The 17,500-nt window shown below is 41.5% G+C and overlaps 1 protein-coding gene across 1 annotated transcript in view; it reads left to right on the forward strand.

Annotated features, from left to right (window-relative positions):
- The window catches only part of LOC143301648 (uncharacterized), a 99,635-nt gene that overhangs the window by 42,806 nt on the left and 39,329 nt on the right, over positions 1-17,500 (forward strand). The window lies entirely within an intron of this gene.

The following is a 17,500-nucleotide window of genomic DNA, read 5'->3' on the forward strand; positions in this document are numbered from 1 at the left end:
CAAATACTAACACTAATAATGAGGATAAAGATAGTAGTCGTGTGTATGTGTTATTTATTTATTCGTTTATTTATTCATTCATTCATTCATATATCGCAGGTCGTTTTTTCTTTGTGTGTGTGTGTGTGTGTGTGTGTGTGTGTGTGTGTGTGTGTGTGTGTGTGTGTGCGCGCGCGCGTGCGCGCGCGTGCCTAGAGTTGACTTAATCAAGATTTTGCGCCTTTTAAATATTATCATTAGTATTATTAGTATTTTTTATGTATTTATCTTTTAAAAAGAATTCATTTTATTTTTATTTTTCATTTTCATTTTCTATTTTATTTGTTTAATTTTTGTTATTTTTAATTCATTAATTTAATGTTATTTTATTTTTATTGTTATTTATTTTTTATTTTATTTATTTATTTATTTATTTATTTATTTACTTTTTAATTATTTTTTTAAACTTTATTTATTTTATTTTATTTTATTTATTTTTATTGTTAATCATTTTTATTTTTTAATTTAATATTATTTTATTATTTTTTTAAATCTATTTATTTATTTATTTAATTTTTTTGCTCAAGGCCTGACGAAGCGCGTTGGGTTACGCTGCTGGTCAGGCATCTGCTTTGCAGATGTGGTGTAGCGTATATGGATTTGACCGAACGCAGTGACGCCTCCTTGAGCTACTGATACTGATACTGACTGATATCGTTGGTCATAGCCTAAGAGAGCACAAAGCGCCGTATCAGGGCTGAAAACCGAACTATCGATCCTGTAGAAATACCCCCCCCCCTCCCCCCCGTCCCTCTGCCTCCTCCCCCTCCACACACACACAGAGACACACACAGAGACACACACACAGACACAGATAGACAGACAGACAGACAGACAGACAGAGAGAGAGACAGACAGACAGACACAACAACAACGTGGAAAAGAAAATCAGACCCGAATACAGTGATACTCATGCACGTCCATCCAGGGCATGCCATGAGCGTCAACCAGTACATTGATTTTACGCCACATGATGAAAAACAAAAAAAGTGGGTCCTCCAGACATCTCCCCCTCCCCCCTACTTTTCTTTGTTCCCCCCCCCCCTTTTTTTTTTTTTTTGCTTGCAACGGGACCTCCTTCTTCCTACTTTCTTCATTCTTCTTCTTCTTTACGATTTCTTTAATAGCCTTCTTCTGTTGAATGAAGAACTATCCGCTCTTGGTCAGAGTGAAAATTCCACGCATCAGTACAGGAACCTGTGGTGAAGGTTCGTTACCCTTTGCTGCTCCTAATAATTATCTGGAACAACCTTTCCCACCACATCCGTTCACCTCACTTCCGTCTCTGTCTTTCGCTCTTCATTAAAGATTCATCTTTTCGGTACCTATCTGTAAGCAATCTTGGTTTTCATACTTCTCTAACACCGTCGGATGCCTGCAAATTCATCAGGAATGAGAGAGAGAGAGAGAGAGAGAGAGAGAGAGAGAGAGAGAGAGAGAGAGGGGGGGGGGATAGGGCTGCAAGGAGTGAGGATGGGAGGGGGGGGGGAAGGGTGGAGGGTGGTGGTGGTCATAAGTGGTTTATGTAATTTGTAAATTTTTCTTTCATGGAAAACGCCCTGAGCTCTTAGTGAGAAAGGGCGCCATACAAACATACATTATCATTACTATTATTCGGACGAGACGATAAACCGAGGTCCCGTGTGCAGCATGCACTTAGCGCACGTAAAAGAACGCACGGCAACAAAAGGGATGTTCCTGGCAAAAATTCTGCAGAAAAATCCACTTCGATAGGAAAATATAAAAAGACAAAAGCAACTGCAGCAGGAATTTAAAAAAAAAGAAAAAAAAGAAAAGAAAAAAGGGTGGCGCTCTCAGTGTAGCGCCCCACTCTTCTTACAAAGTGTGAGAAAACAACGGGGGCCCCCACTCTTCTTACAAAGTGTGAGAAAACAAGGGGGGCGCCCCACTCTTCCTACAATGTGTGAGAAAGCAATGGGGAAGGGGGGGGGCACTCTTCGTACAATGTGTGAGAAAACAAGGGGGGCGCCCCACTCTTCTTACAATGTGTACGAAAACAAGGGGGGCGCTCCACTCTTTGTTACAATGTGTGAGAAAACAAGGGGGCCCCCACTCTTCGCACAATGTGTGAGAAAACAAGGGGGGCGCCCCACTCTTCTTACAATGTGAGAGAAAACAAGGGGGCGCCCCACTCTTCTTACAATGTGAGAGAAAACAAGGGGGCGCCCCACTCTTCTTACAATGTGTGAGAAAACAAGGGGGGCGCCCCACTCTTCTTACAATGTGAGAGAAAACAAGGGGGGCGCCCCACTCTTCTTACAATGTGTGAGAAAACAAGGGGGCGCCCCACTCTTCTTACAATGTGTGAGAAAACAAGGGGGCGCCCCACTCTTCTTACAATGTGAGAGAAAACAAGGGGGGCGCCCCACTCTTCTTACAATGTGTGAGAAAACAAGGGGGCGCCCCACTCTTCGCACAATGTGTGAGAAAACAAGGGGGCGCCCCACTCTTCGCACAATGTGTGAGAAAACAAGGGGGCGCCCCACTCTTCTTACAATGTGTGAGAAAACAAGGGGGCGCCCCACTCTTCTTACAATGTGTGAGAAAACAAGGGGGGCGCCCCACTCTTCTTACAATGTGTGAGAAAACAAGGGGGGCGCCCCACTGTTCTTACAATGTGAGAGAAAACAAGGGGGTGCCCCACTCTTCTTACAATGTGTGAGAAAACAAGGGGGGCGCCCCACTCTTCGTACAATGTGTGAGAAAACAAGGGGGGCGCCCCACTCTTCTTACAATGTGTGAGAAAACAATGGGGTCCCCACTCTTTCTTACAATGTGTGAGAAAACAAGGGGGCACCCCACTCTTTCTTACAATGTGTGAGAAAACAAGGGGGCCCCACTCTTCTTACAATGTGTGAGAAAACAAGGGGGGGGGGCACTCTTCTTACAATGTGTGAGAAAGTAAGGGGGGCGCCCCACTCTTCGTACAATGTGTGAGAAAACAAGGGGGGGGGGCACTCTTCTTACAATGTGTGAGAAAACAAGGGGGGCGCCCCACTCTTCTTACAATGTGTGAGAAAGTAAGGGGGGCGCCCCACTCTTCGTACAATGTGTGAGAAAACAAGGGGGGCGCACCTCTTTCTTACAATGTGTGAGAAAATGAGGGGGGCCCCAACTCTTCTTACAATGTGTGAGAAAACAAGGGGGGCCCCCACTCTTTCTTACAATGTGTGAGAAAGCAAGGTGGGGGCCCCACTCTTCTTACAATGTGTGAGAAAGCGTGGGAACTCCCTCCTATTTTTCATCAAAACATTTCCTTTCTCATCGGTGTTGATTTCTTGTTGTTTTCCAGCACAAGTCTTAGAGAAATATGAGAGAGAAAAGGAAAAAGAAAATGAGGGGGACGACGACAACGATGATCGTGATAACGATAGTGATGATGGTGAAGACGGTGACTGTGATGGCACAGTATTGGTTTATACTGTGCATTGTGCATGTACATGTGTGTGTAAGTGTGTGTTAGTGTTAGTGTTAGAGAGAGAGAGAGAGAGAGAGAGAGAGAGAGAGAGAGAGAGAGAGAGAGAGCGAGAGAGAGAGAGAGTGTATCTTCGCCATGGCTCGCTTGACAAAGAGGGTTTGGGACAATCCCATGCTCACCATCAACACCAAGATGCAGGTGTACCAAGCCTGTGTGCTCAGCACTCTGCTCTATGCAGCAAGACATGGACTCTCTACTCTCGCCAAGAAACGCAGACTCAACTCCTTTCACCTGCGCAACCTCAGGAGAATTCTGGGCATCACGTGGCAAGACCGTGTACCAAACAAGAAAGTCCTTGACCAGGCAGGCATCTCCAGCATGTTTGCACTCTTGACCCGGCGCCGTCTGCGTTGGCTCGGCCACGTCAGACGAATGGATGACGTGCGAAACCCTGAGGACATCCTTTATGGCGAGCTCGCCACTGGTTCCAGACCTGCAGGAAGATCCGTTCTACGCGACAGGGTTGTCTGCAAAAGAGACATGAGGGCAGGCGACATCGACCCAGCAGGTTGGGAGGTGGTGGCTGAAAATCGTAACAGCTGGAGAAGAACCGTAAATGTATGTGTCCAGAGGAGCGAGGAGAAGAGAGAACAGCACTGGGAAGAGGGAAGAGAGGGCAGACGGCAGAGAGCAGAATCCGTACCCTCTGAGCCAGGCGCGATTATCACCTGCGACAACTGCAACAGAGCCTGCCGATCCAGAATCGGACTGTACAGCCACAGCAGGCGCTGCAACTCAACAACTTGACCGAACCAGGTGCAGAATTCCATTGTTTCCCGAGACAGACAGACGGACGCCAATAAGTGTGTGTGTGTGTGTGTGTGTGTGTGTGTGTGTGTGTGTGTGTGTGTGTGTGTGTGTGTGTGTGTGTGTGCGCTTCGTTTTGTCTGTTTGCTTGGCTGGGTGATTTGTTCTTCTCACTTTGTTTTTAAAATATGTTTTTCATGTTCTGAGTGTCTTCTCTGAAACTGAGAAGCTATTTTCAGTGCGAAAGGATGCCAACACAAACAGACGAACAAACATGAAGGGGCATTCTAAATAAAAGGTTGCATCACGACAAACATCTTTATTTGGTCCTATTTTCACGCTCCCCATCCGAGGGTGAAGCATTATGAAACAACTTTTTCTGTTATATTTATGTAGAAAGTTGAATCATTTCGATGTTAATCCCAACATCCATCGGGAAAGATTCGGTGCAAGTCTTGGTATATCATATTTCTGTTTGAGTTATACACATTGCTTTGGTCTTGTTGTTTGCTATTGATTCCAATATTTAATTTCAGGTCGATACATTACAAACATCCATCTTATGTGCAATGCAATAAACAGATGTCAGTGTCAGTATCACCACTTCGCTACCCCAACGTCATTATCATGATCGTCTTTGTGGTAGCCCCTCTTTTTCTTAATTATCTTTTTTTTTCTCTCGTTTTTCTCTAAGGTTTGCATTGGAAAAAAAGACAAGAAACCAACCGATAATAAAAGAGATATTTTTTTTTATAAAATACGGGGGACTTCCCACGCTTTCTCACACATTCTCACGCTTTCTTGCAATTGAGAGAAAACGTGGGAGAGGAACGAAAACACTTTCTAGTAATCCCACGTTTTCTCGTAAAGTTAGAGAAAGCTTGGGGGCGCCGTCACCCCCATCACCCCTCCCTCCGCTCGTCCCCTCCCCCAAGGCCCCCCCCCCCGGCCCCCCCCCTCCCCCCCAAGTCCCCCGATTTTTTCCAAAGTGGCAACACAGCTAATTTGCGGAGTAATCAACTACTGCGAAAATAGTTAATCTTAACAGTCACATGTGATACAACACACTCATTTTTGACGAAGTGAGTCCAGGTTTAAAACAGGTGCTCGGTTTTGTGTGTGTGTGTGTGTGTGTGTGTGTGTGTGTGTGTGTGTGTGTGTGTGTGTGTGTGTGTGTGTATGTGTGTGTGTGTGTGTGCGTGCGTGCGTGCGTGCGTGCGTGCGTGTGTGTGTGTGTGTGTGTGTGTGTGTGTGTGTGTGTGTGTCCGTTTATAAACTTTAACATTGCCATTTCCTCTGGAAATATTTTGTCTGCCAATACCAAATTTGACTTAAACATAGTAAGAAAAATCTTCACAGTCATACCAGTAACAGGTTGCAAGTCTCCCGAATTAAGCCGTATTTCGGAATCATTAACGGTTTATTTCGTCGATATCCGTTCCGAAATCCGAAAATTCTAAAAATCGCTTCCCACTTCCCACTTCTAGAAGGTAGGTTGTGTTCAAAGACGACATGACATCGTTTTTCTTGTTCACGATTAAAAGGAAAGAAATACAATTTCTGCACAGAACACTTACAGTGATACTAACTACACCATCAATGTGTTTACTGCATATAAACATTCTAAAGTGGGCACTGAATTAACTGGAATGAGCCTAAAAGAAAAATTGAATCGATCATTTCTTTCAGTCCGTTCTAGACTGGTTTGTGCAGATCTAGAGATCCACCATGTCTTGCGATGTGCTTGAGTATCAGTAACACTATCAGTGCCTCAAGGAGGCGTCACTGCGTTCGGTCAAATCCATATACGCTACACCACATCTGCCAAGCAGATGCCTGACCAGCAGCGTAACCCAACGCGCTTAGTCAGACCTTGAGAATAAAAAAAAAATCGAGATATGATAAAACACACAAACAACTTGATTTAAACGGCGTTATTACGTCCACTACAATCACATCTATTCATCCCACGAAGAAGAAAACGTCAACATTACTTTAAGTCCTTGATTTAGTCATATGACTGCTTCGGATATGGACATGCAAGGTTCGATCCAGCTCGCATGTCTTTCTTTCTTTCTTTTTTTTCTCCCAAGCTTATTTTATATATCATATTTAATTCAGAGCACTTTTCAACAATTTAAAAACAAATTTTTATTTCTCCTCATGATTCCTTTACTGGATAAATCGTGAAGGACAAGTGAGTCTTGAAGGCTTTGCCTCTTGTTTTTATAATTTATGTATTTCTTTCTTTCTTTCTTTCTTTCTTCCTTTATCTATTTCATCATTATTATTATTAATATCATTTGCATCTTTTTTCCCTCTATATTTCATTGGAAAAAAATTACTTATCTAGTTTGTTTTATTTTTTTCATTTTTATTCACTATTTTAATTAATTGATTATCAACCAATCAACTAATTATGTATATTATTCATACTTCATTTTCTTTATTTTCCCTGAAGACCTGACTAAGCACATTGGGTTACGCTGTTGGTCAGACATCTGCATAGCAGATGTGGTGTAGCATATATGGATTTGTCGGGACGCAATGACGCCACTCTTGAGTAACTGAACTGAACTGAAATGAACTGTTCCAAGTGTGCATGAAGCGTTCGTCCAGAATATGCCACACAGAACATACAGGCAATACACCACTGACTTGAAGTTGTGTTCCTTCTAAACGGAAAGAGTTACTTCTTTTTATTGTTGTTTAATTGTTCATTCGCCTTGTTTGTTTCTTCATTTGGAGCCCGATAATGGTTAAGGTTATTACGAATTAATTAAAACGTATTATTACGCTAACAGACGTGTCTTACGCTGGTAAACTTGGTTGCAAATGGTAAAATATGTTAGTAACAGGAATGAGAGTAATCCTGGGTAAAACAGGATTCAGTTAAGTGTGGTTGAATCAGGGAGTTGATAATGAATAGTCGTTCATGCTATTGTTCAAAGAGAAGCCGTGTTTATATGTATGTGCAAGAATGGTTATCATATGTCAAATATAAGGAAATGTGTGTTTTATATTCATCAATAAAAGATGATTAAAAGATTTCTAAAGGATTTTACTTATACTATTTGGATACTTATTGCCTCTGAGTGGCTTTGCCACAAACAAGACTTGGAGCATTGTCATTAAATAACTGTGAAAAATACGGGGAAACCCGTTTGCAATGTTTTGTCCAGTTACAAAAGGCACAGAGGTATGAACACCATTTCAGATATACATACCCTCTGTTTGCTGATCTTAGAAAAAATAAAGTTTCCTGGTTTGTATGTCAATGTTAAGATGAATATTCTGTTGGACGGAGTACAGAAACAACTATCTCGTCCTGTACCTAAATCAATTCTTTTCTCAATTAAGTGCAGACAAAAATTATATGTAATTCGAGAAGAATTGTCATGTTTGATACGTGTTTAAAAGGAAATAACGTCACTATGTAAAACAATTTCAGTAAAATGTAAGTGTTGAATACAGTATCAGCAAGGATCTCTAAGGGATCTCTCTCTCTCTCTCTCTCTCTTACACACACACACACACACACACACACACACACACACACACACACACACACACACACACACACACACACACACACACACACACACACACACACACACACACACACACACACACACACACGCACACACACACACATATCCCAAGTCTGTTGGAGACCGCAGGTGTTAACGCATGTCATTTCCAATGTCAATGGAATGCTATTGTCAACACAGCCTCCTTCCCAGTATCCCATTGCAATGATGCCTATGGCCTCCATGCAAGGAAACATTCATTCATTCATTCTGTCTATCTATCTATCAGAAGATGTAATAAAATCATTATTGCTACCAAAAGAATTAAACAAAAAACCAACCAACCAAACAAACAAGCAAACAAACAAACAAAAAACAACAACAACAACACCCCCCCCCCCCCCCGAAAAAAAAACCAAAACCAAAAACAACAACAACAAAAATACGTAGTTTTAAGCTTAAGAAATAGCCAAATGCACATACACATTTATGCACCTACTTACACACACATGTGTGAACACACACACACACACACACACACACACACACACACACACACACACACACACACACACACATGCACACACACACACACACAAATACAAAGTGACACCCATTACTTACTTTGATACATGTAGAGACATTAAGTATAAATTAACAATTATGCTCCAACTTAAATTTTGCAGACACAGACAGATACAGACATACAGATACACAGGCACACAGACAGACAGACAGTAAGACAGACAGACAGACAGACACACACACACACACACACACACACATGAATATTCCACTGTCTAGGCCTGCCCCTTTGCTACGATAACTGTAATACACTGAAACCTGATAGGTTTTTCGTTCACTGCCTGCAAATAGACAGACCAGTTCTTGCCTTGAAAAGCCACAACTCTCCTTTCATCACTTATTTAACTCCTACCTCCACATCAAAAACAGTGGTGATTCACCACATACCACTGATTACCTGTCCATCAAAGCTCTCTCCCAACCCTGCCAAACCAGTAGCTTGCACGTGTTTATCACATACACACCTCATGTCATGGCAACCAACGTGTATGAACCTGACTCTCCAGACAGCCCGTAACATGGTGGTGGAGGTGGGGATGGGGTGGCGGCAGTGGAGGGTGGGGTGGATTAAATCTGGGTTTCATTGGTTTGTGGAAAATCACTGTTGGGTGAGGTCAATGGCTTCGAAAACAACGTTTGTTTCCATCGACCATTGCTTTCACTCAGATTCTGAAGGCCTTACTTCTCGTCGGTCTTTATGCAGTGGTCGTTGGCAGTACCTCTCTCCCCCCACCCCTCCTCTCTCTCTCTCTTATGCTTTTATCCTGGCGTGGCCTGCGTCAGTCTGTCAGTCTGAACTACTGGCCTAGTTTTGTGAGAGCGTGTCCAAGCATGTGCGCGGGTTAATACGCTTAATTCCTTTGTGCATGAGCTTGTCTACGCATGCATGCACTCACACGTGAGAGAGAGAGAGAGAGAGAGAGAGAGAGAGAGAGAGAGAGAGACAGACAGACAGACAGACAGACAGACAGAGACAGAGACAGAGAGACAGATAATATTGATTTCCAGCGAATGATCATGTTTATAATGAAAAGGATGTAAGTGTGAGCTTGCACATGAGTGAATCACAGAGAGAGAGAGAGAGGGAGAGAGAGAGTAAGAGTGTGAGAGAGACAGGGTCAGATAGTGAGTCAGAGAGACAGACAGAGAGAGGGAAAAAGAGTGAGAGAGAAATTGTGAGAGAGAATGAGAGAGAGAAGGTGTGTGTGAGGGAGAGAAAGGAGACAGGGGGTATGATTTGATTCTCCAAATGGTAATTCAGTGTGACTCTTAGAATAACCTCCACCAGTGGTTACCTGAGGAGCATCGACAAGGCGTTCAAAAATGCAATCTTCAGCGACATGGGGTGTTGAGCTGACCGTGAGGTGTCATTCAAGTGTTTTGAACGGAGCTGGTTTTCACTGGTGTTTTGCACTGGCTTCACAAAGCAATCACTTTTTAATCTGAAAGAGAGAAATGGTGTGGTTGAGGGAGGGAGGCCACACTCACCACTTCTTCCACCCTGCCCTCTTTTAATCTCTACCCTTTTCCTTTCCTCCCTTCTGGGGCTTTTTATGCATATGTTTCTATCTGTCTGTCTGTCTGACTGTATCTGTCCATTTCTGACCTTTTTCCGGTTGGAATTCACTTCCACCATGTACCACATAATGTACTGAGCACTATTCTGGTCATCATTTGGACATAGTGTTTGTGTTTTATTTCGAAAGAATAATGAGATTGTTGAACAACATGTGATCTTCCAGGTGACTTTCAGTTTCAAGGAAGCATCAGCTTGTGTGGACTGATCCGTATATGTTGTACCATATATATAAAAAAGACAATTGTCAAACTTTGATTGCCTTTATTCTTGGGGGCAGATAGATCCCCTTTTTAAGAGCAATGTTTTTTTTGTGTTTTTTTTTTTACATGTTTTATGAAAACCAGATTCCTGTCAAAGCTTATAATTATTATAGATTTAGAGTTGTCTCCATTTGCATTGAATTAAAAAAGCTATTTCTAGACTGGATACAACACCGTGGGACCAGAACTATTGGAGGCCAAGCAGGAGAGAAGGAGAGCTGAGAGGCACTGGCGTGCCACTAGTTTGACCGTCAGTAGGGACATTTTTCAGACAGCCAGGAATAGTGTAACAAACATTGTTGGCAGGGCAAAGTCAAAGTTCTACTCTTCTAAGATCCTTGCATGCACCACAGCCAAACAGGTTTTCAACGCTACGAACAATGTACTAGGTAAAATGAAAAAACACTCATCTCCCTACAACATTTTCGGTGCAGGAACTCCCTCAAAAGTTTTCTGACTTCTTCACTGGCAAAATAGCATGCATTCGTGAGAAGCTTGACTCTGTTGTGTCTCCTTCTTCACCCGTTCAAGAACGCGTGTACAGTGGTCCTGTTTTACATTGTTTCCAACCGGTTACTGTAGATTTTGTGAAGAAAGTGTGTCTGAGCGCTATTCCGAAATCCTGTGAGCTTGACCCTGTCCCGTCTTCTTTTTTGGTTGAATGTATTGATGTTCAACTGCTACATATTACTCATATCATCAGTTCTTCCTTACTGTCTGGTTGTTTCCCTGAAAGCTTCAAATCTGCTGTTGTACGTCCACTCATCAAGAAACCATCTTTGGATCACAACTGTTTGAAAAATTATCGACCTGTCTCTAATCTGTCATTTTTATCAAAGCTGCTAGAACAGATCTTATTGTCTCAGCTCTTAGCTCATCTGGAACAAAATGGTTTACTTAATTTCCACCAGTCAGCTTATAGACGTGGTCATAGTTGCGAAACGGCCTTCTTAGAATAGTGAATGATTTGCTTTCGGGATTTGATGAGGATAAGATATCTGTTCTCGCTCTGTTAGATTTGTCAGCAGCTTTTGACACCATTGACCACTCTATCCTCTTGAACAGACTTAAAACTTCCTTTGGTATTCATGACACTGCACTAGCATGGATCACGTCTTACCTGTCAGACCGTACACAGAAAGTGTGTGTAAATGGTAGATACTCAAGAGTATCTGCCTTAAAATATGGTGTCCCACAGGGGTCCGTCCTAGGTCCTGTTCTTTTCGTGCTGTATGCGGCTCCTGTGTCGGATGTCATCAGTCATCATGCGATGTCGCATGAGAGCTTTGCTGATGACACACAACTTTATCAGTCGGCTTCCATAGCTGAATTTGATGCACTGGTGACTCGAACACAGGAATGCATTGCTGGCCTAAAGGACTGGATGACTCTCAACAAGCTGCAACTAAATGATGATAAGACTGAATTTATGATAACCTGTCCAAAGAAGTTTCGTCAACATCCTTCCTTTCCTGACTCTGTTCTGATCAATAGCACACCTGTTTCACTTTCTTCTTCTGTTCGCAGTCTTGGTGTAATCCTAGACCAGTCTCTTTCCTTCCAACAGCACATTTCGAATATCTGTAAAGTTGCCTATTTGGAACTGCGTAGAATCAGCTCTATCTGCCACTATCTCTCAACCGATGCAACCAAGACACTTGTATGCTCTCTGGTTCTCTCAAGATTGGATTACTGCAACTCTCTTTTGGCCGGCCTTCCCAAATATTTGTTAGACTCCAACGAATTCAGAATAACGCTGCCAGACTCACTTGCAGAGCTTCTAAATTTGACCATGTTTCTCCTCTCCTTCAGTCTCTCCACTTGTTGCCTGTTTCTGATCGAATAGACTATAAGCTATCCACTCTGACCTTTTCTGCAGTCAATGGATCTGGCCCCAAGTATCTTTCTGAACTCCTCCATATCTATACCCCGTCTCGCCAGCTCCGTTCTTCCTCTGATACTCGACTTCTCAGGATACCTCACGTCAGAAGTAAGACCTATGGACACAGATCGTTTTCTTTTCAACCGCCGAAGACGTGGAACAAGCTCCCTGATAACCTACGTCATTCTGATTCCCTCGCATCTTTTAAATCTCGTCTCAAAACTCACCTTTTCCCTCAGCAGTAAGTTCAATTGTAGCAGGACCACTTCCTTTGCGTCAGCTGTGCTTGACTATGTATGTATACATATGTATGTGTACATAACTACATGCATGTATTGTGTGCGCGTGCGTTTATGTAAGTTTGTGCCCGCCTATGTGTGCGTATGTGTTAGGGTAGCTGTTAGATTCACATGTATTGTTAAAATGTATGTACGCAGTGTGTGTGTGTGTGTGTGTGTGTGTGTGTGTGTGTGTGTGTGTGTGTGTGTGTGTGTGGTCATATTTTGGTGTGTGTATGTAACATAGATGTAATGTTTTATGTTTACAAAGCGTTTTTGTAAAGCACCTAGAGCAGATTTCTGGATAGTGTGCTAAATAAGTATTCATTATTATTATTATTATTATTATTATTACTGGATCCACCAGTGTCTAGCAAATTTGGGATTGCTATCGTTCCAGTTTTTGCCAGTCATGCAGAAATATACTGACCCGAACTATTGGTGTTGTGTCAAAGCTAAGTAACTCGCAAAATGGCTCCACTTACTGTGTTTTAATAGTCATGCGGAAAGGGATGTTTGTGTACTTTATTCCCACACTGACAGCTATTAAGAAAACATCTGACGTTGTTTGATGGTCGCATCACTGGAGATCACGCTGACAAGTTGTGTGGTGGTCTACAGTGTTGAGCTTGTGCCCATTTATGCTAATTAAGGAAGAGTTGTGGCTGACACAGGGAGGTTTTTGGTACATCACTCTAGTTATCTTCATGCTGATAGTCAAGCTGAAGGCTTTGGCCACTTCTGAGATGCTGTACACAGTGCACTGAGGTGCTTCCACAGTATGGGTCAGACGTTCATAATCAAGAAACAGCATGGGCAAAGAGAGGAAAAGTGTGTGTGTGTGTGTGTGTGTGTGTGTGTGTGTGTGTGTGTGTGTGTGTGTGTGTGTGTGTGTGTGTGTGTGTGTGTGTGTGTGTGTGTGTGTGTGTGTGTGTGTGTGATCCATGCACAGGGGAAAAATCAAATTGACAAACAGATAGACATATACACAAACAGGCTGACAGACATCTCGATCAAGTTCATTGACACAAACATAAAAAACAGAAAGAACGAAAGAAAGATACCACATGAGTTTAAGAAATAAAGTGAAGCTGTCATGTGACACAAAGTGAGCACTGGACACCCCTACCTCCCTTCTTTCTGTCTTTTTAAAAGAGACAGTGAATGAAAAATGCATAATGCCCTGACCATGACGTTGGAACACGCGATGTGAGAGAGAATAAAGAACCACGCCATGTCTGTACCCGACACCCGAGATTGCTGGGGGTTCCTCTTGACAACCAAGTCAACACACAACCAGTCGTCACATGATTGCTCACTCCAACCATTACCTTGTATGGGCCTCAGCACTCTCTGCTTTCCGAAGCCAACCAATCACAGACTGGTTCGCAGTAGCTCACGCATGCATATTAAGTAGGTAACTATTTCTTTGTCTACTTTCCAAGTGGGTCACCAAGAGAGCAGAAAGATTTTTTTGTGTGTGTCGAGTTTTGTGCCAGGCAGTGCAAACCTTTTCAGGCTTTCACGTTTTTGTACAGACAGGCTCAAACAGGTCTTTAGGTTTTTCAGACCTGATCAGGGCGGGGCTTGCTGTGACGGGGGACATCAGGTATTGTGACGGTTGTTAGCGTCAACACTGGCGGTTGCTATTCGCGCGGGGATAAATTGGAGCTCTCCCTGGGTTCCCCTCTGTCACTGCTGTGGGAGAAGATTGGAAGGAGAATCATCCAAGTGCACAGCTCTCTGTTCCTGCCTTGAGGAGACACTCTCACCATGAAGCCGTTCATCATCTTTGCCCTGGCCTCCTTGCTGTTGCTGAAGGTTGCTGAAGGAGCTAACGTCAGTAAGTAAAAATGATACTTCCAAGTTGATAAGCTGTCTCTTTCTTTGAATAAAGAAGTGTTGTGAAAGATAATTATAAAGAAAGAAAGGAAATTGTGACAATTCAAGCCCATTTACTGCTCGTGAGACACATTTACAGAAAACGAAGGAACGTTTTAAAGGAATCACAGAAAAGTGTAGGGAATGAACAGAACAAAATCACCCTCCTAAAATTTCGGAATCTGTATTCGAATGTAGATGATCAGGGTTACCAAGAAGGATAAAGCAACAGACAACGAGCCTTTTGTTTTAAATGATGCTGAATATATTGAGAATATCATTCATTTTGAAGAAAGAGAAAAACAAATTCGTGCGTGCGCGCGTGCGCAGACACACACACACACACACACACACACACACACACACACACACACACACACACACACGCCCTCTCAGGTGTGTTTCATACAAACGTTTACTTGTTGAAAATCAAACTTTTCAATTCCATCGATGAGAAAGGAACTGCACAGACATGGGTGGGTGTTTGAGTGTGGAGGGAGAAAGGAAATAATGTATATTATTGCAATAAGGGTACTGTTAAGATATGTAAGATTTGGAAATAAGGACATGAGGAAAAAGGAGGAAAGGGGTTTCAGAATCAGATGAGGTTTACTTTTGATTTGTAGTACCTGTGTTTCATTCCACTGATGTGGTGAAGCTGCTTAATGTCTAGGAATAAAAACAGGTTTCAAACCGTATAGCCACAGGAAGCAGTTAATGAGATATGTGTTCTTTCCAGTTAATTGGCATCCAATGATTAATGTTCGCTACAATGTGTACATATTTGTCATTGATAAACAGGATCGAAACTGTATATCAAATAGTATAAAAAAAATGTTTTGTTTTGAAGTGATCAACATGGCAGGAAATGAAATACTATCAAGGATTAGGTAAGTGTATATAATGATTTAGACAATAACTTAGAAGCATTAAAAAAACCAACCTTTCCTTCCACATATATGTAGTGTATCAAAGCATAAAACACATTTCTCCTTCTATATATATGTGAACGTATCTATGTGCATGCATGTGTGTATATTGATAATGTATGTTTAACATGACCATGTAATAGGTGTATCATGTCTTCGTCTTTGATCAACTAGATGGAATATTTTGATACATATGAAACTCCAATCGTTTATGAAAATCAATATATAATGTTGTTTTTCCATTCTTTTGCTCGACACACATTACGCAAAATGTCTTCAATTCTATGCTGATGTTAAGTTTTATACCTTTTACTTGTCATAAAATTGCACTGTTATCAACATCCAATGTTTCCACCTTGACTTCGAAATATAAATAAAACATTTGCTTCCCCCAACCATTTTTTTCTTTTGTTTCTTTAGTCCATCTATGAATTGCACCATCAGTTGCAAATACATACTTGAGATTCATTGTGTTATTCAAATTATGTGTGCCACTTTGTTTACACCCATGATAAAGAGAAAGAAAATGGGTACAGAGGAAAATAGGAATGGGAACAAGTTATAGTAAGCGAAATAACAAAATAATGAATGCTTTGGGAAAGTATATGAGGAAATAAAACAAGTCCTTCCCAAAGTTTGACCTAATTTGTAGAATAAAAAAAGCAACAGCTACAATCAGGAATATCTAGAGAAGGGAAGATTGAACCCATGTACATTTTCCGTGCTACAATGGTGATCATTGCATTTATATATACTGTGTAAAACGTTTTCCATACATTTGAATTTTGTGTTCTATTAAAACTTGTTTATTTTATTGAAGAAAAAACAGTATAAAACTAGAGTACACGAGAAAACTTCGCCTATACTGAACAGTTTATGTAGTATGCTAATCCTGTTCCTGGATCTGATTCCATCAAAGGGTCTTCGCTAAAAATCTTTCTTATTCATACCAGCCCATGGCCTACCTTTTTAATACAGTTTGGAAATTAATCTATGTTTCCTAGAAATGTCACACTGTCTCATTTATCCCTGCCTCATAATGGTGAAAGTCATTTAAGCATTGTGTCTACCTGGATAATGATCTGATCGTCTTAGCAAACATTTAGGTAAAATTTCTGAAAATTCCGTTTACAGCCTTTTGTGTAAACTTGCTTACAAACAAAACACACAAACAAACAAACAAGCATCTACCTACCCTCTAACCCCCCCTCTCCTCCAAAGAAGAAATAGAAGACAAAAACAAGCAACAACAACCAAAACAAACAACCCTCCCCCCAAAAAAACACCAAAAAAACAAACAAACAAACAAACAACAACAACAACAACAACAAGAAACAAACAAACAAACAAAAAACAGAAACAAACCCCCCAAAAAAACAAACAAACAAAAACAACAACAACAACAAAAAAACCCACAGAAGACAACAAAAACAACAACAAGCAAACAAAACCAACAACAACAACAACAACAAAACTAACAAACAAAAAACAAAACAAAAACAAAGGGAGTTACACAGCCTCCTTAGTGAGGAGGTATGAAGTATACCAAATCAGCAAACATAGTGATTTGTGATAGCCTCATCTTTGATACTGTTGGTTTCCATTCCAAGGGGCCCGAAAAAATATATTAAGCAGAAGACGTCAGTTTCAGGCGTCAAAGCATGCAGACTGATGCACAGTGCATTCAGTTGCACAGTATCCAGATGTTCATTATCATTACAGTTATAATTAGTATTTCAACAACTAATACTACCACATGCTCGATCACATCTTAACAAATGGGGATGTATATGCTTGACCTACACATAGACCCATAGACCTTATGGACAAAAGGAATATGCAAACAAATAATTAAGCCGTCGCTGCTTTAATTACCAACAAAACGACCTTGTTAGCGCTTTACGAGAAATCATGGCATTGCAAGAAAGCAAGGTCATTTTCCCTGCCTGCCTCGCTTTCTCGCAATCTGTGAGATAATGTGCGAAGTCCATCGTGTCTTTATTTGAAACATTTCCTTTATCGTTAGGGTTGGTTTCTTGTCTTTTATAAACAAATCTGAGAGAGAAGAATATGGAATAATATGACGACAACGATTATGATGTTGTTGACGATGATACTGTTGAAACTATGGTGATGATGAGACAGGATCGTTTTAAGCGCGCACTTTTGATTGTATGTATTGACCTGCTCAACAAACTCTCCCTTGACGGTGGTACTTGGTTTCTTCTTCCTGCAGTCATTAACAAGGTCTTTCATTTTCATAATATCTACCTCCAGGAAGTTGTCATCAC

This window comes from Babylonia areolata, chromosome 27, assembly GCF_041734735.1.
Source record: "Babylonia areolata isolate BAREFJ2019XMU chromosome 27, ASM4173473v1, whole genome shotgun sequence".
In the NCBI taxonomy this organism is placed as follows: domain Eukaryota; kingdom Metazoa; phylum Mollusca; class Gastropoda; order Neogastropoda; family Buccinidae; genus Babylonia; species Babylonia areolata.